The sequence below is a fragment of the Lithobates pipiens genome, unplaced genomic scaffold (assembly GCF_037356315.1).
Source record: "Lithobates pipiens isolate NorthernLeopardFrog02 unplaced genomic scaffold, aLitPip1_a1.2 Scaffold_19, whole genome shotgun sequence".
Classification (NCBI taxonomy): Eukaryota; Metazoa; Chordata; class Amphibia; order Anura; family Ranidae; genus Lithobates; species Lithobates pipiens.
In genome coordinates this window covers 567,952,016-567,974,390 of record NW_027507764.1, presented here as the reverse complement: position 1 = coordinate 567,974,390, position 22,375 = coordinate 567,952,016, and the positions used below count along the sequence as shown (strand labels likewise).

The 22,375-nt window shown below is 44.4% G+C and overlaps 1 protein-coding gene across 1 annotated transcript in view; it reads left to right on the top strand.

Moving 5' to 3' along the window:
- Window positions 1–22,375, top strand: part of ZFAT (zinc finger and AT-hook domain containing) — a 399,551-nt gene that overhangs the window by 23,794 nt on the left and 353,382 nt on the right.

Genomic DNA, 22,375 nt, shown 5'->3' with positions numbered 1-22,375 from the left:
TGCATTACATGGTTGGAAAAAGGTTAAAGCCTAAGGCCCCTTTCACACTGAGGCCTTTTTCAGGCGCTACAGCGCTAAATATTGCGCCTGAAAAAAGCAGCTCCTTTCACTCCAGTGTGAAAGCCGGAGTGCTTTCACACTGGAGTGGAGCGCTAGCAGTATGGTAAAGAAAAATCCTGCTAGCAGCATCTTTGGAGCCGGTGAAGGAGCGATGTATTCACCGCTCCTACCCATTGAAATCAATGGGGCAGTGCGGCGCTTTGCGGGTGGTTTTAACCCCTTTTTGGCTGCTAGCAGGATGCATTAAGGTGAAAAAACAAACCTTTTACAACCCCTTTTAGATGAGGGGAAAAAAATGGGTGTCTTTGCCAGTTAGCTGGCAGATTCTGTGAGTGTGTCCACAAATGTGTGGGGGATATGGCAAATGTGCGGGCATACTGCAGGGCTATATCAGGTCACATAGACCCAGCCAGGACCCTTGTAGCATGTCTGCTTATGTGCTGGATTTCCAATCAAGATGTTGGGGCAAAGCAATGTAGGCAGGACTTTGCCTGCAAGAAGACATTTTGGCATGTAGGCATCCCAGGAGGCAGTTTGCAGAATCTTCTGCATGTGCAGAAACGCATTGGGGGGGGGGGGTCCTAGAAGGACCCTTGGAACGTCTGCGCTTGCGCTAGGTCTGGATACTAGATATTTACTTTTCTTGATGTTAGGAAAGAGAATCTAATGAAAAGGGGTGAAGGTCCGCTTTAACCACTTTCAGACCGGACCATTTTGCTGGCTTAAGACCAGACCACTTTTTGCTATTCGGCACTGCGTCTCTTTAACTGACAATTGCGCGGTCGTGCGACGTGGCTCCCAAACAAAACTGACGTCCTTTTTCCCCCACAAATAGAGCTTTCTTTTGGTGGTATTTGATCACCCCTGCGGTTTTTATTTTTTTGCGCTATAAACAAAAAAAGAGCGACAATTTTGAAAAAAAACGCATTATATTCACTTTTTGCTATAATAAATATCCCCAAAAATATATTAAAATAATTTTTTTTCCCTCAGTTTAGGCCAATACGTATTCTTCTACATATTTTTGGTAAAAAAAAGCGATTATTGACTGGTTTGCGCAAAATCTATAGTGTTTACAAAATAGGGGATAGTTTTATGGCATTTTTATTAATATATATATTTTTTTACTAGTAATGGCGGCGAGCAGCGTTTTTTTTTTTTTTTTTTTTTATTGTAACTGCGACATTATGGCGGACACATCGGACATTTTTGACACAATTTTGGGACCATTGTCATTTATACAGCAATCAGTGCTATACAAATGCACTGATTCCTGTGTAAATGACACTGGCAGTAAAGGGGTTAACCAGGGGGTGGCAGTGTAGGGGTTAAGTGTGTCCTAGGGGCGTTTTACTTACTGAGGGGGGCGTGGCTGTGTGTTTGTGAACACTGATCTCTGCTCCAATCACAGGGAGCAGAGATCAGGGTCACTTGTTGCTAGGCAGAACGGGGAGATGCTATTTTCTTCCACATCTCCCTGTTCCGCTTCCCCATGAGACGATCGCGGGTATCCCCGCGGCGATCGAGTCTGTGGGACCCGCGACCGGACTCACGGGGGTCCCGAGCGGCGCGCACGCGATGGCAGGGCGGCAATTACTAATGGACGTACCTGTACGCCAGTTTGCCTGCCCGTGCCATTCTGCCGACGTACATCGTCGTGCGCCGGTCGGGAAGTGGTTAAGCAACTTCGTATTGACTGAAGTCATCTGAAGTCTCTTCAGCAGTAACAGTTCCCAAACTCTGCAACACTTTTGTGAAACGATCGCCCATAAATATCCCCCGGCTTTAAATATGTAATGGCGGGTAATAATCCCTCTGCAACCTCTGCATGTAGCACAGAAAACGTTCTTTTAGCTGCTAAACTCGATATTCAGAACCTCATTCCCCCCCCCTAGTAAATCAGTGGCTGGCTGGCCGGCCAGACTGACAGCACCATAAATCTGTTTACTGTAATAATCTACTCCACCTCTTTGTAGGTTTCACATTTAATTTATGCGTTATGTGAAAAGTTTAGCACTTGAATTAATTATGTTGTTCGGCGGCTCAGCGGGGTAGTGCCGGTTGTCTTTCTAAAGCAATTATTACAGGAGCGATATTGGAGGAGGTGTGATGGGAGCCATCGGTTTATAGTCACGCTGTTTACTTCGTACGGAGATTTCATCCTCTTAAAGGTACACTCTGGTCCGAATATATTAGGTCTAAATGTATGTCAACCCATGAACTTTTTTTCTTGACTTGAACAAAGGAAAATGGAAAATTGTATCAAATTCTTACCATAATTTTCCTTTCCTGACACCAATATATGGCAGAATACATGTGCTAGTATGCTGCCATAGATTGGCGCCCGGAAGGGAAAATTACAGTAAATATTTGATAAATTTTTCCATTTACCTGTTGCCAACATAGTAATGTACTATAACAGGTATGCCACCATAGATTGGTGCCAGGAATGGAAAACTATGGTAAATATTGGATACAATTTTCCTGGAGCCAACATGACTGCATATTACCACTTGTATGCTGCCATAGATTGGCATCGGAAATGTAAAATTATGGTAAGTGTTCGATGCAGTTTTCTTGGCACCGAGATGCCATAGATTGGCTCAGGGAAAAGAAAATTATGGTATGTATTTGACACAAATTTCCATTTTCTTGCACCAACATGACTGCATACTACATGTATGCTACAGTAGATTGGTGCCAGTAAAGGAAAATTGCAGTAAATATTTGCTACAATTTTCCATTTTCCTGGTGTCAACATAGCAGCATACTACCACTTGTATGCTGCCTTAGATTGGCATCGGAAATGGAAAATTCTGGTAAGTATTTGATGCAATTTTCCTGGCTGCCATAGATTGGCTCAGGGAAAAGAAAATTATGGTATGTATTTGACACAAATTTCCATTTTCTTGCACCAACATGACAGCGTACAAATCTTCCATTTTCCTGGAGCCAACATGTATGCTACAGTAGATTGGTGCCAGTAAAGGAAAATTACAGTAAATATTTGCTACAATTTTCCATTTTCATGGAGCCAACATGACAGCATACTACCACTTGTATGCTACCATAGATTGGCATCGGAAATGGGAAAATTATGGTAAGTATTTGATGCAATTTTCTTGCCACCAAGATGCCATAGATTGGCTCAAGGAAAAGAAAATTATGGTATGTATTTGACACAATTTTTTTCCATTTTCTTGCACCAACATGACAGCATACTACCACATGTATGATACAGTAGATTGGTGCCAGTAAAGGAAAATTACAGTAAATATTTTGCTACAATTTTCCATTTTCCTGGAGCCAACATGACAGCATACTACCACTTGTATGCTGCCATAGATTGGTGCTAGGATTGGAAAACTATGGTAAATATTTGATAGAATTTTCCATTTTCCTTGAGCCAAAATGACAGCATATTACCCGGTGGCGGCTAGTGCTCAATATTTTAAGGGGGGAGACAAACAAATCCGCGACCCCTCGCCCTCCGCAGGAGATGGGCGGGAAGGCAGCAATCAGTCGCCTTACCTTAGGCTGCTCCTTGCTCCAGCTTGTCGTGGGAAGTGCCATGGAAATCCGAAACTTTTGAAAAAATATAAAGTTTTTGTTTCTGTTACAAAACTTTGTAAATAAGCAAGTTTTCTCCTTCACTGATGAGGCAGTACTGATTGGCTCTGATAAGGTAGAACTGATGGGCCATTGCTTCTCCTCACGGTCGAACAGGAAGCGGGCCCCTGAGACCCGATTGGCCGGGAGTTCGAAGACTCCCGGCCAGTTGGATCCTCAGGACCCACTTCCTGATTGGACAGGAGGAGAAGCAGGAAGACAGTAGCGGAAATTAATTAGCTAATGTCACACAACTCGTGCCCTCCGCCCCGAGCCCACCTTTTTTTGAAGCCTCCGGCTCTAATCATGTGCTTCAAAAAAAAAAATCCAATTGAAATCCATGCATCTTGCACCCTGCATGTAGATTAGGGTCTGGGCACCTGAAAAAAGGGGGGGGGGGCTAATGGAGAGGCCACCACTGATATTACCACACTTATGCTGCTATAGATTGGCACCAGGAATTTGATACAATTTTCCTGGCAACAAGATGCCATAGATTGACTCAGGGAAAAGAAAATGATGGTATGTGTTTGACACAATTTTCCATTTTCTTGCACGAACGTGATCGCATACTACCACATGTACGCTGCAATGGATTGGTGCCAGAAAAGGAAAATTACAGTAAATATTTGCTACAATTTTCATTTTCCTGGTGTCAACATCACAGCATACTACCACATGTATGCTACCATGGAGTGTCACGCCCCTTCAGCCTGTGTCTTAAAATAAAGCGGAGGGTGAAGCCACCATTAATCTATATGTAATATGCCATCTCCATTGTGTTTAGCTGGTTAGTGGGTATGGAGGAGGAGGGAGGGAGTGGGCTGTTATTTACCACTGTGTATACGCCTACGTGTGTGACTCTATAGTCACATGGCTTGCTCAGATGTGATAGGGAGAAAATGCTCAGCATAGAAACTCACTGAAAACTGAGCATGTGCAGAGCTGACCACACTGCTATGCAGAATCCCTAGCTGAATTGGGGACATGAGCAGAAGGGGGAGATAGAGAGCAGCAGGATCAACCAGGTTTTTTGCCGAATACAGAAAACAAATCTCATAGTGACTGAGTGTGAACAGAATGGGATACACCATTTATTGATCGTTTTTTTTTTTTTTTTTTTTTTTTTATGATGTGGGCTTAGTGACACTTTAAAGTGGTTGTAAACCCTTACAAACCACTTTGACCTACATAAAGGCTTACCTGTAGGTCCAAGAAATATCTCCTAAACCTATACGATTTAGAAGATATTTACAAAAAAACAGGCACTGCTGTCTACGGTACGCAGGCGCACTGAGCATGCTGTTGCTAGCGGTGATATGCTGTTAGTGGCGGCTCCCGTGCGCATGTGCGGGAGTGACGTCATTGCGGCTCCGGCACTGTGAGTGGCCGGAACAGCGATACCCGGAAGAAGATGGACGATCCATGCTACAGGGGACAGCGGTGATATCGCTGGCTCCTGTGTCAGGTAAGTGACACATAATGGGTAAGTGACACATAATGGGCTACTATGCGACCCATTATGCCCATTATGCTTTACCCATCAGGGTTTACTTCCTCTTTAAAGAGGAAGTAAAGGCAAAAAATTTTTTTTAAGAAAAACACACCCTGTAAGGCAAAGGCACAATAAGCTAGTATGCATAGCATACTAGCTCATTATGAATAACTTACCTGAGAACGAAGCCCCCGAATCGCTCCTCCGTCTTCCTCTTCGCCGCTGCCATGTATCCCGGAGCGACTTCCGGGTCTCGCGGCTCCGGCGCTGTGATTCGCTGGAGCCGCGATGATGTCACTCCCGCGCATGCGCATGGGAGCCGACACTTGCGGCATATTGCCACGATCTGCGGCCTGCCCAGTGCGCCTGCGCGCATAGCTTTAGGAGATATTTCTTGGACCTACAGGTAAGCCTTAATCTAGGCTTACTTGTAGGTCAAAGTTGGTTGTAAGGGTTAACAACCACTTTAAGGCACAGGCGTCAAACTTCTGGCCCTCCAACTGTTTCAGAACTACAAGTCCCATGAGGCATTGCAAGGCTGACGGTTACATGCAATGACTCCCACAGGCAGAGGCCTGATGGGATTCTGTATTTCCGCAAAACGGCTTGGAGGGCCATACGTTTGACACCTCTGCTTTAAGGTAAATTGGATGGAACTTCCTACTTTAGCACAATTGCTGTGTTTGCAATGGAGCAATAGCAGTTTGAGATGAATTGAAGTTGTTTTTTCTTCTGTAGTTAGAGAAGAAATAAACGATATTCTACATAGAGCGGCAGTCTTGCTGTCGGCTTTACAGTTTTCTTTCTGATCATTTTCCCGGCGAGCGTCTGAAAGAGTAACTGTCATTAATTGCATAGTTACGGCGGTAGGGACTCTTTTGGGGCTTTACCAAAAGAAATGCATTTTGGCAGATTAGCAGGATGTCCTTTTGTGTTGTCTTGTTTTCAAGCTGTGATAGATTGAGATGTAATAATTATTTGCATGCAAACACAGAAAAGCAATAATGTTCCTTCTCTAATGATGACTATTATTTGGGGACGGTGCGAGCTCCCATAGATTTCCCCGTGATTGCAGGGACAGGGATGATCAATTTTTATTGGAGCGTTTTGTTTGGCGCCTGTCTGTGATTTGTGCTGGTTACTCCGCTGCTTTGGGGAAAAGAACAAACCTGTATTGTCCTGATTTAGATCAGCAAGCCGTAAACTGTTCAGATCGCTGCTGTATAGCGAATGAATATCTACATTAAAGACGCTTTCTTTATTTTGTTCAGTGCTTAACCACTTCAATACCGGGCACTTTCAACCCCTTCCTGCCCAGACCAATTTTCAGCGCTGTCGCATTTTTGAATGACAATTGCGCGGTCATGCAACACTGTGTATCTAAACACAATTTTTATCATTTTCTTTTTCTTTCTTTCTTTCTTTCTTTCTTTCTTTCTTTCTTTCTTTCTTTCTTTCTTTCTTTCTTTCTTTCTTTCTTTCTTTCTTTCTTTCTTTCTTTTTTTAACAACAAAAAAGTCCTTTATTGTCACTTTCACAAATACTTTACTAGTTATAAATAGAGAAGACCGGTTTACATCATTATTAAAATGGTAATAACAATCGTACAAAAGTCCAGCTCAAGTGCCAAAAGTCACTACAGCAGCTCTACTGTCCATAATGAATTATTATCAGCTTTCATGTGTTAAAACCACACAAGTAGATACAGTTGATAGATGGTGAGGAAAAGTCCCAGAAGACGCACAGGTGGTGGTCCTACTATGATAAATACCAGTGCGCCTCATGCCAAAATGTATGTGTAACAAACTCTCCTTTGGGGTTCACACTCACCAGAGAGATGAACACATGATATGTTGGCCACAGCTAGCCTCTATATCAGGGATATGCAATTAGCAGACCTCCAGCTGCTGCAAAACTACAAGTCCCATCATGCCTCTGCCTCTGGGTGTCATGCTTGTGGTTGTCAGAGTCTTGCTATGCCTCATGGGAATTGTAGTTCTGCAACAGCTGGAGGTCCGCTAATTGCATATCCCTGCTCTATATCATGGAGGGGGCCACAACTTGTCCTGGGGTCACCACCGGTACTTGGATAGAAGAAAGGCTCATATAGTGTGATTGTCAGAAAACATGAAATCAGGCCAAGACAGAAGTACAGTTTAATCGCACTTGTTTAAGAATAAAAGTAAAAAGAACAAAAGTAGTTAAAACATAGCCAAAGTTCAGTAACCGGAACGGATAGTCAGCCAAGTCAGAAATCCGGGATCAATGTAGTGGACCAGCAAGCGGGATCTGGAGCCAGAAGGGATGTCAGCAAAGCGAGTGTTGAACAGGATCGCAGGAGATAGTTTCTGTGATGTTGACCAAGGCGAAGGCAGAGATCCTCTGGACTGGACAGCTTAAGTAGGCAGGACTGACGAGCAGGATATCATCAACAGCTGAGTAGCTGTGAAGAGATAGGAACTGGCAATTAGCCAACAGCTGAGTGGCCAGCTCAGAGAAGGAAGGGCTGAGCACAGCCCTGACACGTTTTTATTGAAATTCCAAGTCAGTACATTCCATCAATTGCCATCAGTCAAAACTGTATATAAGACTATCTAGGCATAAATAAGCATTCCCTCCGACATAGGCGATGATGAGATTCGCGCTATAGGAAGGCGACGTCCCCTGCTTACTTCCTAATTTGTCTCTTCCTGATTGTGGAACGCACAGGTAACTTCCGGTCGCCGTAAGGTGACGCCCTGATGCGTTTCGTCATTACGACTTCCTCTCATATCCAGGTCCAAGCAGACACCATGACAGTCGCATATAGTGAAGCATGTTTTATGTTTGAAATAGTAATTTGCACATAGTACACGTTATTATCACTTTAATTCAGAAGTCATGCTGCTATTAAAGTAGCGACTCAAGTTTTAGAGGGGCACACAGAGGAAGGATTTTCTTGCTGCTAAACAGAAACCTGTTAACCACTTGACCTACAGAAGAGTTACCCCCCTTCATGACCAGGCCATTTCGTGCAATACGGCACTGCGTTACTTTAACTGACAATTGCGCTGTCATGCAACGCTGTACCCAAATAAAATGTATGTTATTTATTACACACAAATAGAGCTTTCTTTTGGAGGTATTTAATCACCTCTGCAGTTTTTTTTAATTTTTTGTTTGTTTTGTTTTTTTGCTCTATAAACCAAAAACCCCCCGACAATTTTGAAGAGAAAAAAACAATATTTTTTACTTTCTGCTATAAAACATATCCAATAAAAAAAATGTAAAAAAATCCATCGGTAATTTCTTCATAAATTTAGGCCAATATGTATTCTGCTAGGGCATTCAAAGGAACCTTAATGGCATGAGACGCCATAATTTTCATGTTTTTATGTTGCACATGGACTATTAGCAACATGAAAAGTAACACAGTCAACAGAAGTAATATGTGTGATATTTCTGGCCGTCTCGGGTTCCGCTGGTAATTGACATCAATTTGAAACACAGCCTTCTTGTCACAGTATATTGATATCTGGTCCCTCTGAAAATCCGGTTAGCGTTAGATGGAAGATGAAATTCCAGTTCAATTTGCAGTCAGTATCATTCAAATGAAAAATCTCGACGCTGCCGCCGAGCGCGGTGTAATTTATTCTGCATTACGCTGTCCCATTTTTTGAAATGTGCTTTCAGAGCGCTCAGAAGCTCGTCCACTAATAGCACGAGAGTGTCGTGGAAATGAAGCCTTTGCTGATGCTGTGTGGATTCTATTTCCAGGCGGCTCTGAAGGCTTGAATCATAATGTGTTGTTGCTGACATCCACAACAGATTACACGGCGCCCATATATATATACACCAAAGAGCTTCTGTCCTCCTAAAGTCACCCTGGCATGACATAACATTTTCCAAACCAGACACATAAGACCATAAATACTGGCTTGCGCCGCTAGTACTTATTTTAGCTGTGTACTGTATAACGTGCCAGCAGTTTACACAACGTTTTACATATTGTAGCTTCACATCGGTCTTTGCCCCCAAGGACCTTACAATCTAAGGTTTCTATCTCACAAGCACACACCTATGCTAGGGGACATTTAGACAAAAGTTAAGTGACCTACCAGCATGTCTTTGGAGTACCCAGAGGAAACCACGCCAACACGGAGAGAACATGCAGGTTGTGTCCTGGCCTTGGTTTAACACCACTTGCTTACTGGGCACTTAAACCCCCCTCAGTCCCAGACCAATTTTCAGCTTTCAGCGCTGATGCACTTTGAATGACAATTGCGCGGGCATACAACACTGTACGCAAATTAAATTTTTATCATTTTTTTCCCACAAATAGAGCTTTCTTTTGGTGGTATTTAGTTACAGCTCGGAGTTTTATTTTTTGCTAAACAAACAAAAAAAGATGCAAAAAAAATAAATAAATAAATCATGTTTTAATAGTTTGTTCTAAAATTTTGCAAACGGGTCATTTTTCTCCTTCATTGAAGTGCGCTGATTAGGCGGCACTGATAGGCTGCATTGGTGGGCACTGATGGGCTGCATTGGTGGGCACTGATGGGCTGCATTGGTGGGCACTGATGGGCTGCATTGGTGGGCACTGATGGGCTGCATTGGTGGGCACTGATGGGCTGCATTGGTGGGCACTGATGGACTGCATTGGTGGGCACTGATGGGCTGCATTGGTGGGCACTGATGGGCTGCATTGGTGGGCACTGATGGGCTGCATTGGTGGGCACTGATGGGCTGCATTGGTGGGCACTGATGGGCTGCATTGGTGGGCACTGATGGGCTGCATTGGTGGGCACTGATGGGCTGCACTGATGGGCACTGATAGGCTGCACTGATGGGCACTGATAGGCTGCACTGATAGGCATAGTTAAGGCGGCACTGATAGGCACAGATAAGGCGGCACCGATGGGCACAGATAAGGTGGCACGGATGGGTACCACTGATAGATGGGACTGATGGGCACTGATAGGTGGCACTGCTGGGCACTGATGGGCGGCACTGATGGGCGGCACTGCTGGGCACTGATGGGCGACACTGGGGTGCAGCACCTTTGAGGCAGATTGTGGGCACTGTGGGTGGCACTGTGGGTGGCACTGTGGGCACTGCTGGGTGGCACTGACGGGGGGCACTAACTTTTATTAAATTGGCACTGCAGGGGGCAGGTGGGCACTGGCAGGGGGCAGGTGAGCGCTTACATTACTGGCCGTGATCGGGACATCAGTCCGGTGATCGGCTTTTTTTTTTCTCCTCGCGCTGTCAGCGCGAGGAGGAATAATAGCCGATTACCGGCTCCGTTCTATCACATGATCAGCTGTCATTGGCTGACAGCTGATCACGTGATAAGGGGTCGGGATCGACCCCTTGCACGGATCGGTGATCAGGCGAGTCTCATGGACTCGCCGATCACAGAGCGCGCCACGCGCGCCCCTCAGGGGGTGCGCAGGCCGCTCGTACACGGGACGACGTCAATAGACGTAGTCCCGGAAATGTAGGTCCGCGCTAATGCCGTCATTTGGCAATAGCGCGGTACCGAAGTGGTTAAACTGAGGGTCATGGTACTGCTGAAAAAGTTGAGAAAGGCTGATCCTAAACAAATAGGCAATGGCCCATGTCACCAAGACAAAGTAAAAGGAAATCTAGCATTTTACGATTGTTACCAAAACGGGAGGTGAGGGGAAATTTTCGAGTGGAGACTATTGTTCTGATATCAGCTGTCTATTGGTAGATTCTGCACCACATGGAATAAAATTCAGCCAACTTCCAGTTTTGCCTCTGAAATGAGGATGTGAAGGGAAATCTACCCAGTCTACTCAACCTATACTTGTATGGCTAGGAAGTTGGTGAAAAATGTTACCCTCCCATAGAGAAAATTTCAACCAATTCCTTTTTTGTCTCTGGGATAAGGATGCGAAGGGACGTCTGCCCATACTATTCAACTTATACTTGTTTGGCAGAGAAGTTAGTTGAAACTTTACCCTCACATAGAACAGGAATTTGGTTGAAATTTTCTCCATGTGAGGGTAACATTTCAAGTAAATTCCTGACTATACGAGTACAGGTTGGGTAGACTGGGTAGATGTCCCTTAACATCTTTATTTCAGAGACAGAACAGGAAGTTGGTTGAAATTTTCTCTGTCTCTGAAATAAGGATGTTAAGGGACATCTACCCAGTCTACCAAACCTGTACTTGTATAGTCAGGAATTTACTTGAAATGTTACCCTCACATGGAGAAAATTTCAACCAAATTTCTTTTTTTGTGTCTGCAATAACGATGTGAGGAGAAATCTACCCAGTCTACTCAACATTTACTTGTATGGCCCAGATGTTAGTTGAAAAGTTACCCCCACATGGAAATTTTTCAACCAACTTCCTTTTTGTCTCTGGAATAAGGAAGTGAAGGGAACTCTACCCAACCTATACTTGTATGGTCCGGAATTTTGTTGTAATTTTGCACTCGCTTGGAAAAAATTTCAACCAGCTTCCTGTCCTGTTTCCGAAATAAGGATGTGAAGGGACATTTACCTTGTCTACCCAACCTATACTTGTGTGGCCAGGAAGTGAGTTGAAATTTGCCCTTCACATGGAGAAAATGTTAACCAACTTCCTGTTTTGTCTCTAAAATAAGGATGTGAATGAAAATCTACCCAGTCTACTCAACCTATACTTATATGGTCAGGAATTTTGTTGAAATGTTGCCCTCACATGGAGAAAATTTCAACCAACTTTCAGGTTTGTCTCTGCAATAAGGACATGAAGGGAAATCTACCCAGTCTATACTTTTATGGCGAGGAAGTTAGTTAAAATTTTAACCTCAAATGGAGAAAACCTCAACCTACTTCCTGTTTTATCTCTGAAATAAGGATGTGAGGGGAAATCTACACAGTCTACCCAACCTGTACTTTTATGGCCAGGAGTTTATATATTTATTTTTAATCAGAATTTTTTTTTTTTTAATTGGACATATTAAACAACTTCCAATGTACAAAAATTTCAGTTTCAGATGTAGACAGTTACATAACGCAGTTATCATTGTAACATCAAAGAATATAGGCATATTGCATAAAGTCCTACTGCTCAGGGCCCTACTCCGTCATACAAGTATATCAGACATAGCAAAATCACCCTGTAGGGCATTGTAGAATTCTAAATATTACCAAGTCCTTAGGGCATAGTCCTGATGTATCAAGCCATGGGGTCCATATCCTTTCAAACCTACCTGGTCTTCCCCTATGATAATAAATGTATCGTTCCATAATAAGTGTTTGTCCCATGTGTGTTATCCAAGAAGTGGCTGTGGGGCGGTGAGGACGATTTCCATCCCATCAAGATGAGCTTTCTAGCCTGGAATAGTGCCTGGGAGAATGCAACCCTAATCCTCCGGGATCACCTCCTCCAGAACTCCCAATACACAGCAGATTGGATCTAAAGGTACTCAATGGCCAGGAATTTAGTTCAGATTTGACCCTCACTTGCAGAAAATATGAAATCGCTTACATTTATTTTTCCTGGATTAAGGTTGTGAGGGTAAATCTTCATAATGGGAGACAAACAACCCTTCTACCCACTGTATGGCTATGTTTTCTTCATAATGGTTTTTGCATTCGGGGAGAAGAAATAAGCTCTTAGACCCCTTTCACACTGGGGCACTTTGCAGGAGATACAGCGCTAAAAAGAGTGCCTGCAAAGCGCCCTGAAACAGCCACTGCTGTGTCTCCAGTGTGAATGCCCCGAGGGCTTTCACACTGGAGCGGTGTGCTAGCAAGATGTTAAAAAAAAAAAAAAAGTCCTGCTAGCTGCATCTTTGGAGTGGTGAAGGAGTGGTGTATACACCACTCCTTTACCGCTCCTGCCCATTGAAATCAATGGGGCAGCGCGGCCATACCGCCGGCAAAGCGCTGCTTTGCGGTGATTTTAACCCTTTCTCGGCCGCTAGCAGTACTTCAGATGGGACAGTAGGACAATCATGGATTGCTACCCCAGTGATCGATATAAAGTATTTACAGATTTGCAGAACAAACTGCAGAAAGACTGGAGGGCTGTGGAATTTGTGATTATTTAGTAGCTATAGAACAACCAAAATGCTGTCTTTTTCATGCAAATTGTTCAGAATCTTATTTTTTTTTTTTTCTGGTAACAAAAAAAAAAAAATTCTTTTTTCAGCCGCGGTAGGCCGGGTGCCAGTTTGCTATCTTGGGTGTTTATTGGCGCTATTTGTATGCCTGTTCAGAGATAAGTAATTGGAATGGAGATTTTGTTTTTTTGGCTCAAGGTGAGATGTTTTTGTAACAGTAAGCAGCAGCGGAGAAAAGCTCTTGAGAAACATATTGGATGTTTTCAGTCTTTTCTGCGAATGAATAAATGTTTGGCTGAAAAAAAAGAGGAAAATGCACATCTACTTCTTCTTTGGCTTCCCGATGTAAATCCAGCAGTAGTCTAGCACGTGTATGTGGCCTTAGGGGACAATCGTGTCCAGTTCAGTCCGGGACCTTTTTCCTCAGATGGTTTCCAGTTTTCTAAAGCGAACGACACAGCAGTTCATATTTTTCCCAATTAGGGCTTGTCGCTGTTTAATTTGATGGGACTGTTGTGTTTGATCCCCTTTACAATCGAGAACCCGCCAGTGACAGGAGGGCTAAAAAAGCTCCCTTGCTGACGGAAAAGAGCATATCTCCACTAATTCAGAACCAGGTGTCTGTTGCCAACATCCCAAATATATAGAAAGAAGCAAGACCCCCCACTGAAGCGGGACTTTAAATGCAAACAGATCATTAATTTAAAAAAATACTTTTATTGTACATATTGAACAAGATTCAAATATAGAAACGTATGCAAAAGTGATTGAAATGTGATATATAGAATTCTGTAGTCTCCGCTCTAATTGACGTGTTTCAGGTTATACACCTTTCTTCAGGGGTATTGCCATTGAGGGAATGGGTGCCATGAGCCTATTCCACATTTCATTTGAGATGGTCAAAGAAATATATAACCGTGTGTGCAATAAAAACAGAGATGAATATAGATTATGCCTCCGCCCAGGCGGGAGAGCTCCCGCCAATGGGTGCCATGAGCCACCATGGAATTCCCCTACTGGAAAAGCCGCCGATGCTCAGACACCCAAGGAAGAATTGACTATCTGTATTACTAGGTGTCTCGGTATGGTGTTAAAAACCTAACATGTGCCAACTCCCAGACAAATTTCCCAATTATTCCCATGTACGTTGGACACTCGGGGGGGCTGGAGCTGGGAGGCTTTGCCTTCGTACACATGAAAGGCATGCACATATCCGGAGGAGCTTTTACAGACCTTGTTGAGCTTCAATCCATAGCTCGCCCTCTTACTGGGGATATACTGGTTGATTCCCAGCCGGCCTGTGAAATGGACCAGGCATTCGTCCACAGCGATGTTCTGGTCAGGGATATAAAGCTAGGTAAACCTCTTATTAAATAAAATCAAATATGCGAATTTTATACAATTTGTGTTTGCCAAGGCATCTGGAAGATGGGTTTGGGCCCTAATTCTTTGGGTCTGGCGTGAAATTCCAACACTTGTATTGGGCATCTCCTCCTTGGGTCTAGCAGCGCTTGTACTGGGCCTCTCTTCCTGGGGTCTAGCAGCGCTTGTACTGGGCCTCTCTTCCTGGGGTCTAGCAGCGTTTGTACTGGGCCTCTCTTCCTGGGGTCTAGCAGCGTTTGTACTGGGCCTCTCTTCTTTGGGTCTAGCAGCGTTTGTACTGGGCCTCTCTTCCTGGGGTCTAGCAGCGTTTGTACTGTGTCTCTCTTCTTGAGGTCTAGCAGCGTTTGTACTGGGCCTCCCCACCTGGGGTCTAGCACCGTTGGCATTTGCCAATTGGCCATTGGGGTGTCTGGTGCTGCAGGTAGCTGCCTGGTCTTCAGACCGTCTTCTTTTAAGACAGGCTACTTCCTCCTCAGATTCGAATGTACTGCATTTGGGGGCTCATATTGTGAACCAGAATCAGAATTGGACTCAGAACTGTACTGGGGCGGTGAGAGCTCCCTGCTGCTCTCATCGGTCAGGCTTAGCATTTAATATGCCTCTTCTGGAGTGTATACTTTTCTGGACATGGCTGTACGACAGGTGACACTGATGGGCTCCACAATAGGGACAAATTGGCTGCATGACAGGCACTGTTGAGCTCACGGGGCAGGTACTCCTGGTGGGCTCACGGGACAGGTACTGCTGGTGGGCTCACGGGACAGGTACTCCGATGAGATGATAGGTCCTCTTTATCGGGGGGGGGGGGGGGAGAATCTGGGCACAGTAGTAATAGCACACAGTACTCTGTATCTGTAATTCCGCAATCCCCTCCTCACACTGAATCAGTGAGGAGGAGAACCCGGTAACAGCCATTACTCCTGGTATGTTTACACTCGTGACCGTCTGTGATTGGATACAGCCAGTTACGTGTTAAAGAGCCAGTTTCATTGGCTCTTTACCCTGATTGGGGCTGGGCTTTGTCCAAGGGACAAGCCTCGTCCCTGATCGCCACGCTGTGCACCCCCGGGGGCGTGCAGGAGTGTCGTGCACATCGATCTTTTTCAAAGTGACCATCTGTGATTGGACACAGCTGGTCACATGGTAAAGAGGCAATTTCATTGCCTATTTACCCTGATCAGGGAGGGGCTGTGTCCCGAGGGATATGCCTGATACCTGATCGCCGTGCCAGGGGCCCGCAGTAGCAGAAACAGCGGAAGGACATCCTCTGACGCCCACCCGGAGGGACAGAGTGTTCCCGCCAGCATCATATTACTATGGCCTGGTATGGAACTGGTGAATATATATTTGTTTTTGGGTTTAATACGGCTTTAAGTAACACTTACATGTCTCCCCTCCAATCGGGTTGTTGAAACACTGTGCTTTCCCCTCCAATCAGTTTGTTGGGCCCCTTTCACACTTGTATGACCTGAAAGTCATGCGACTTTGACGTGACTTCAAGTAATTCCTGTTTAATCTTGAGGTCTATGGACCTCAAGTCACATCAAAGTTGGACCTACGTAGTGCAGGGACTACTCTGAAGTCGCATAAATATGAACGGTATGCATTGAAATTGTGAGGTAGGACTTGACAAGTCTCACAAGTGTGAAAGAGGCCTTAGCTGACTTGCTTCTTTGTGCTGCTTCTGCCTCCTGTTGTACAAAGTCCAAAATAAAATTCATGACTGATTTCAAAATGAAGTCCATTTATTACACTGCTTGCATTCAAAAACACATTAAATGGCGTAATAATGAATACAGAACTGTATTAATTTTTGTTTTTTAATCTGCCTGGGGTTCAGCTTTCAGTCCTGCAAAAAGCAGTAACCAACAACCGTATCTTTTTTTTTTTTTTTTTCTGTGATGATTATTATTGATTTATATAGTGCTTTAATCTCCTGTGGTGCTGCAGAAAGTCAACAATACAAACTAGAATAAGTAATGCAGGTAATACAAATGCATACAATGTTTTCAATGGCAAATATGGACAGCTGTTTATCAGACCTATACACCAATATACAGCAGGAGCCAAGATTGCTGCCTGTACAAGCATGCAGTGTTTAGCCCTGGAGCCTTTGGTGCTTGTTGTGTGGCCCTCAGACCCCAACGATTAATAGTAGAGGGGAGAACATTGAATTGTTAGTGCCGGTTCACACTACAACGACTTGGTATCAGACTTGTCAGACCTCAAGTTGCTTCGAGTCGCTGGACATGAGAAATTCCATTGAAATGAATGAGAGCCGTCTTAATGTATACTACTGAAGTCACTCCGACTTCAGGAAAGGTTCCTGTACTACTTCAAAGCGACTTCTAGCCGACTTGTACTCATAGAATTCAATGGAAGTTGCCTCCAGGTCGGAGCCTTATCTTAGCTAGTTGCCATAACCCCAGTATCCTTTTCTTTAGCGGGAGGTCGGCTTTCAGATAAAAGTGGTCTCAGCAGTGGATAGATCACTTTTATCGGGGGTGGGAGAGGGCCTCCCCCCCCCCCCCCCCCGCAGTGCTCTGGTCATCTCCGCCACTTACTGGAGCCGTCAGTAACGGCGGGACGATCGGGTCCTTTCTCCTCAACAGCCTGGAGCCAAGTGAGGGGATGATGGCCCCCACTCGGCTCCATAGCATTTGAGGGCTGAAGTGACTTTTGAGGGCGCAATTTTTAAGTGTGACATGTTGGGCATCAATTTACTCGGTGTAGCATTATCTTTCACAATATAAAAAAAAATTGGGCTAACTTTACTGTTGTCTTATTATTTAATTCAAAAAAGTGTTTTTTAATTTTCAAAAAAATTGCGCTTATGAGACCGCTGGGCAAAAATGGTGTGACCTAAAGTATTTCAACAACAGCCATTTTATTCTCTAGGGCAGTGATGGCGAACCTTGGCACCCAAGATGTTTTGGAACTACATTTCCCATGATGCTCTTGCACTCTGCAGTGTAGTTGAGCATCATGGGAAATGTAGTAATAATAATAAAAAAAAAAAAAACAAAACATTTTATTATTACATATTATTATATATATAATAAAATGTTTGGGGTTTCTAAGTAATTTTCTAGCAAAAAAAACGATTTTAACTTCTCAAAACGAGGCTCTGTCCTTAAGAGTGGTTAATTAGATCACTATTGGCTGTTCCTTACATGTGCTAATGAGATCTTGTGTGCTATGTATTCTGTGTGAATTTACAATAAAGTGAGTTCCAGTTTGCACCTAAGCTAGTGTCGTCTAGTTCTTGGGTGCAATGCTCAGATATAATATCTGTTTCCTGGTTCCATAGTGGAGGAAGCTATATTTTGATGAAGGCACCCAAGTGGTGTCACATGGACCTTAAAACAAAACTGAACCCTCCTATACTTTTCAGCCAAGGAAGCTACCCTCTTACCATGGTGAGGCACATGTGAACTGTTGTGACACCAGCCATTTAATGGCTTGACAATTTGGTTATGAGCACAAACAAATGTGACAATTTGCCCTCCTGGCATGCAAGCGTAACTTTTTTGAAACCGCTAAATCAATAAATTTAGTCCTGCTTCAACGCCCACCCTCTGCCCATAAGCATCCATGGTGGCAGAAGTTTCCATGTTTACTGAATGCTCCCAGCACAGTGACCGAGCTGTCACAGGCTCCCGATCATGTGAACAATGTGGCAGCCAACCACAGTGGTCATGTGAATAGGAAGTATGTCCCACCACCCGACCTTAAGACCCAGTTACACAGCCGCTGGGAAAAGGCCAAAGTGATCACCCATCCCCATGAGCGGGTAACTGCATCTGCTTACGCCTTGGCCTGGCCCTGGTCTCATGTAAGGTCCCCCCGGTCTCTGGCAGTCCTCTACACCTTGGTAGTTATTTACTAATGGAAAATCCACTTTGCACTGCAAGTGCACTGAAAGTGCACTTGGAAGTAAAGTCGCTGTAGATCCGAGAGGGACATGCAAGGAAAAAAAAACAGCATTTTAGCTTGCACATGATTGGATGATAAAATCAGCAGAGCTTCCACTCATTTCAGATCTACTGATTTAGAGTGACTGCACTTCCAAGTGCACTTGCAGTGCAAAGTGGATTTGCCTTTTCGAAAATAACCCCCCATGTCTCTAGTGTTTTTACTACTTAAGCAATATTGCCATACTCTGTCTCCTCTAGTATGTCTACAGTCTCCGGCAGTCTTCTGTCTTCTGTAGCATGTCTAGTTTCTAACCACTGATGTGGTATCTCTATTTAGCATGCCTTTAGTTTGTAACCACTAATGCAGGGGTCTCCAAACTTTTTGGTACAAGGGCCACATTGTATATTTTATAAATGTTTGTGAGCCGAAAAAATTCCTATCAGAGACCTCCCCCCCCCCCACATCAGGATACCCATCAGAGTCCTCCTTACATCAAGGTCCATATCGGAGCCCCTGCTACTTCAGGGTCCACATCAGAGCTCCTGCTTGCATCAGAGTACCCATCAGTGCCTCCTTCTTACATCAGGGTCCCCATCCATAGCTTCTCCTTACATGGGAACCCTATCAACGTCCCCCCTACTTCAGGGTCCACATCAGAGCCTCCTCCTTACATCAGGGACCCCATCATAGCTTCTCCTTACATGGGAACCCCATCAACGTCCCCCCTACTTCAGGGTCCACATCAGAGCCTCCCTCTTACATCAGGGTCCCCATCATAGCTTCTCCTTGCATCAAGGTCCCCCCGCTTACATCAGCAGACCCTTTTTCAGGCTCCTCTTACTTCAAAGTCTCCATCAGAGTCACCCATTACATGAAGGGGGTGGGGGGTTTGGTTGCGGTAGTGGCGACCGTAGGCAGCCTTTGCTGAACTTAATCCACAATATGTGCACATCAAAGTGGAGCTATACTCTCCTTATCTCCGGCACTGGAGCTCCCCGCTGTCATCTTTTTCAACCAGATTGGCTTCTGGGTACCAATCTTTGCCCATTTTCCTTGACCCGGCTGAGATGATGTCATTTCATCTTGGCACTGCTGAAATTGCACACTGAGCTGCACTAAAGAAACTTTAATGTAGGAGAATCGTAGTATGCCTCTTCTGCCTGTTTGTTTGCCATCTTTTGTTAAGGTTCCACTTTATGGACATGGCACTGACCCTAGCTGTGGGGCCGGATGTGGCCTGCGGAGTCTGCACCAATGCAATATCTCCATACTCTACTCTCTATATCCTCAACTACGTCTACAGTCTCTGACCGGCTTTTATAGCATCACATATACTGAATATTATGTATGGCTACTTATGATTAGCAAAATCCGAAGTTGAAATACCTCATTAGTCGACCCACAATGATCTAGAGCAATGTTATAACAATCCTTAGGTTTGTCCCAGGACAGAGAAGCCATTTATTTTTGGCTTCGACATAGAAGAGAAAGTATTGATTCAGAAAACTGTCATTCTCTGCAGACGTCTCGTTGTAAACATGATTATGGTGGTAATTAGGCCATGTTCCTTCCTTTCCCGGGCAGTGTGTATACGTCTCCTTTGAATGCTGATCTGCCACGTTCGAACCCTCCAGTATGTGAAGTCTTTAGTCTGGACTCCCAGTCGGAGATTTCCTCCCCCTCATTAAAGGGCGACAGATGGAGGCGACTATCTGGCTCAGTTCACTCTGGATCTGAAGCGTAAACAGTGGTTTTCAACACGATCGGCTAATTAACACTGTTGCTCTTTTTTTCCTACGCTGACAGAATGAACTGCGTGGAGGGTAAGTGGGGCAGACAAAGATAACTTCATTGTCACAGTCCACATTATATTTCAAGCAACAAACAGTAAAAAAAAATTAAGACGTGTACTAAAGAGAACCTCTACGGAGAGAGATATCTAGGATGCTACTGCTGACACTCGTGTGAAAATGCTAGTTGCTTGGCTTGGCCGTTGGTTGATACGCATTGTATTACAGTGGATCTGTAGGGGGGAATGGCCACAAGAGCTGTTGCCAAACTGTGTAAAAATTAAGAGTTTGTCATCCTCCACTGCCGACAGCTCTATGGTCCCCTTTGCTGCTCCATCCGGCGCTTTGCCAATATTTTCTACTCTGCCTCCTTTGGCCGAGCATCTGCTTTTTGCCAGTTGTGCGGTCACTAATGATGGAACTTCTGCACAAACGCACATTCTTCTGGCAGCCAGCTCCATTCTCAGCATCATACAGTTGAGTATACACTGCACTGGACAGTACACCCGAAAATAAATAATTGCTTGCAGGATTGAAGTTTACTTTCTTGTTCAATCGTATTTTTTTAATGTTTCAGACAATAAAATGAGAAAAAGCGGGGAAACAATCCGTATCAAACTGTTACGCAACGAAGTACAAGGACTATCGACAAGTGCCACAGCCAGGCTAACTAGGAAGTAGATCTGTGGACATAGGAGGACATAGCCTGGCCCCTGCACACCTCATCCGGCCTAAGTGGTTAGCAGGTAAAGGCAGCCTCAGCTAAATGCATCCAGGCCACGCCCTCAACATGTTTCGCCCCGCCCTTGAGGCTTAATCATGGAGGTCCTCCATGATTAGGCCACCGGCGGTCAGGCTATCTCAGCCTTTCTCAACCTTTTCAGCACAGAGGAACTCTTGAAATATTTTTTTGGTCTCAGGGAACCCTGCTAAAAATGACTATATCTACAACTCATGATACATTAATGTTATGGTCTGTGGGAAGAATGCTACTTACACTTGTGGTCATTGGGAAGAATTACCGCCTTACAGATAGGTAAAAAGGTCATTAGTGTCAGCGGAAATTTATCTGAGAGGTAGAAATTGCTTAAGGAACCCATAGCAACTTCTGGAGGAACCCTGGTTGAGAAACCCCAATCTACAGACTCTAACAGGCTTCTGTAACATTATATATACTGTATTTATCGGCATATAACACACACTTTTTCCCCCCAAATTCAGGGGGAAATTGGGGGTGCATGTTATGCGCCGTTGCCCCACTATTTTTTTACCCTTTGTGCCACTCTCTGCGGCTTCCGGGTATTTTCGGCCGTTCTCGTGGCTTTTGGAAAGCCGAAAGCCGCCAAGAACGGCCGAGTGTGGCCAAAAATAGGCGAGAACGTCCGAAAATAGCCAAGAACGGCCGAGTGCGGCTGAAAATAGCCGAAAGCCGCCGAGAGTGGCTGAGAACTACCGAGCACCGCCGAAATACACAGGGCATCCGCTCTGTATCTCAGCGGCGCCATTTTTAAATGGACAAAGACACAGACAAGACTGAAAATGACTGACAAGGCTAAATGCAAGGCTGCAAATGACTGACAAGGCTGCAATGGAAGGCTGCAAATGACACTGATAAGGCTGCATTGATGGGCAATGTAAGTTTTTTTCCTTAAACTTCCCTCCTAAAAGTTTTTTTTTCTTTTAAATTCCCTCCTAAACTTGGGGTGCGTGTTATACGCCGATAAATATGGTACTCAATATTATGTATAGTCACTTATGATTATCATAAGTATCTCCGAAGTGATGACTCCTGCACCAATGCAATATTTCTATACACTATCTCCTCTACTACGTCCACAGCAGCCTTTCTCAACCTTTTCAACACAGAGGAACCCTTAAACAAAACAAAAATGTTCTGGGAACCCCTGCTAAAACTGACTATATCTACAGCTCATATTTGTATGATGGTCAGTGGGAAAAATGCTCATTACATTTGTGGTCATTGGGAAGAATTAACCCCTTACAAATAGCTAAAAAGATCATTGCTGTCAGGGGGAACTTATCTGAGAGGCAGA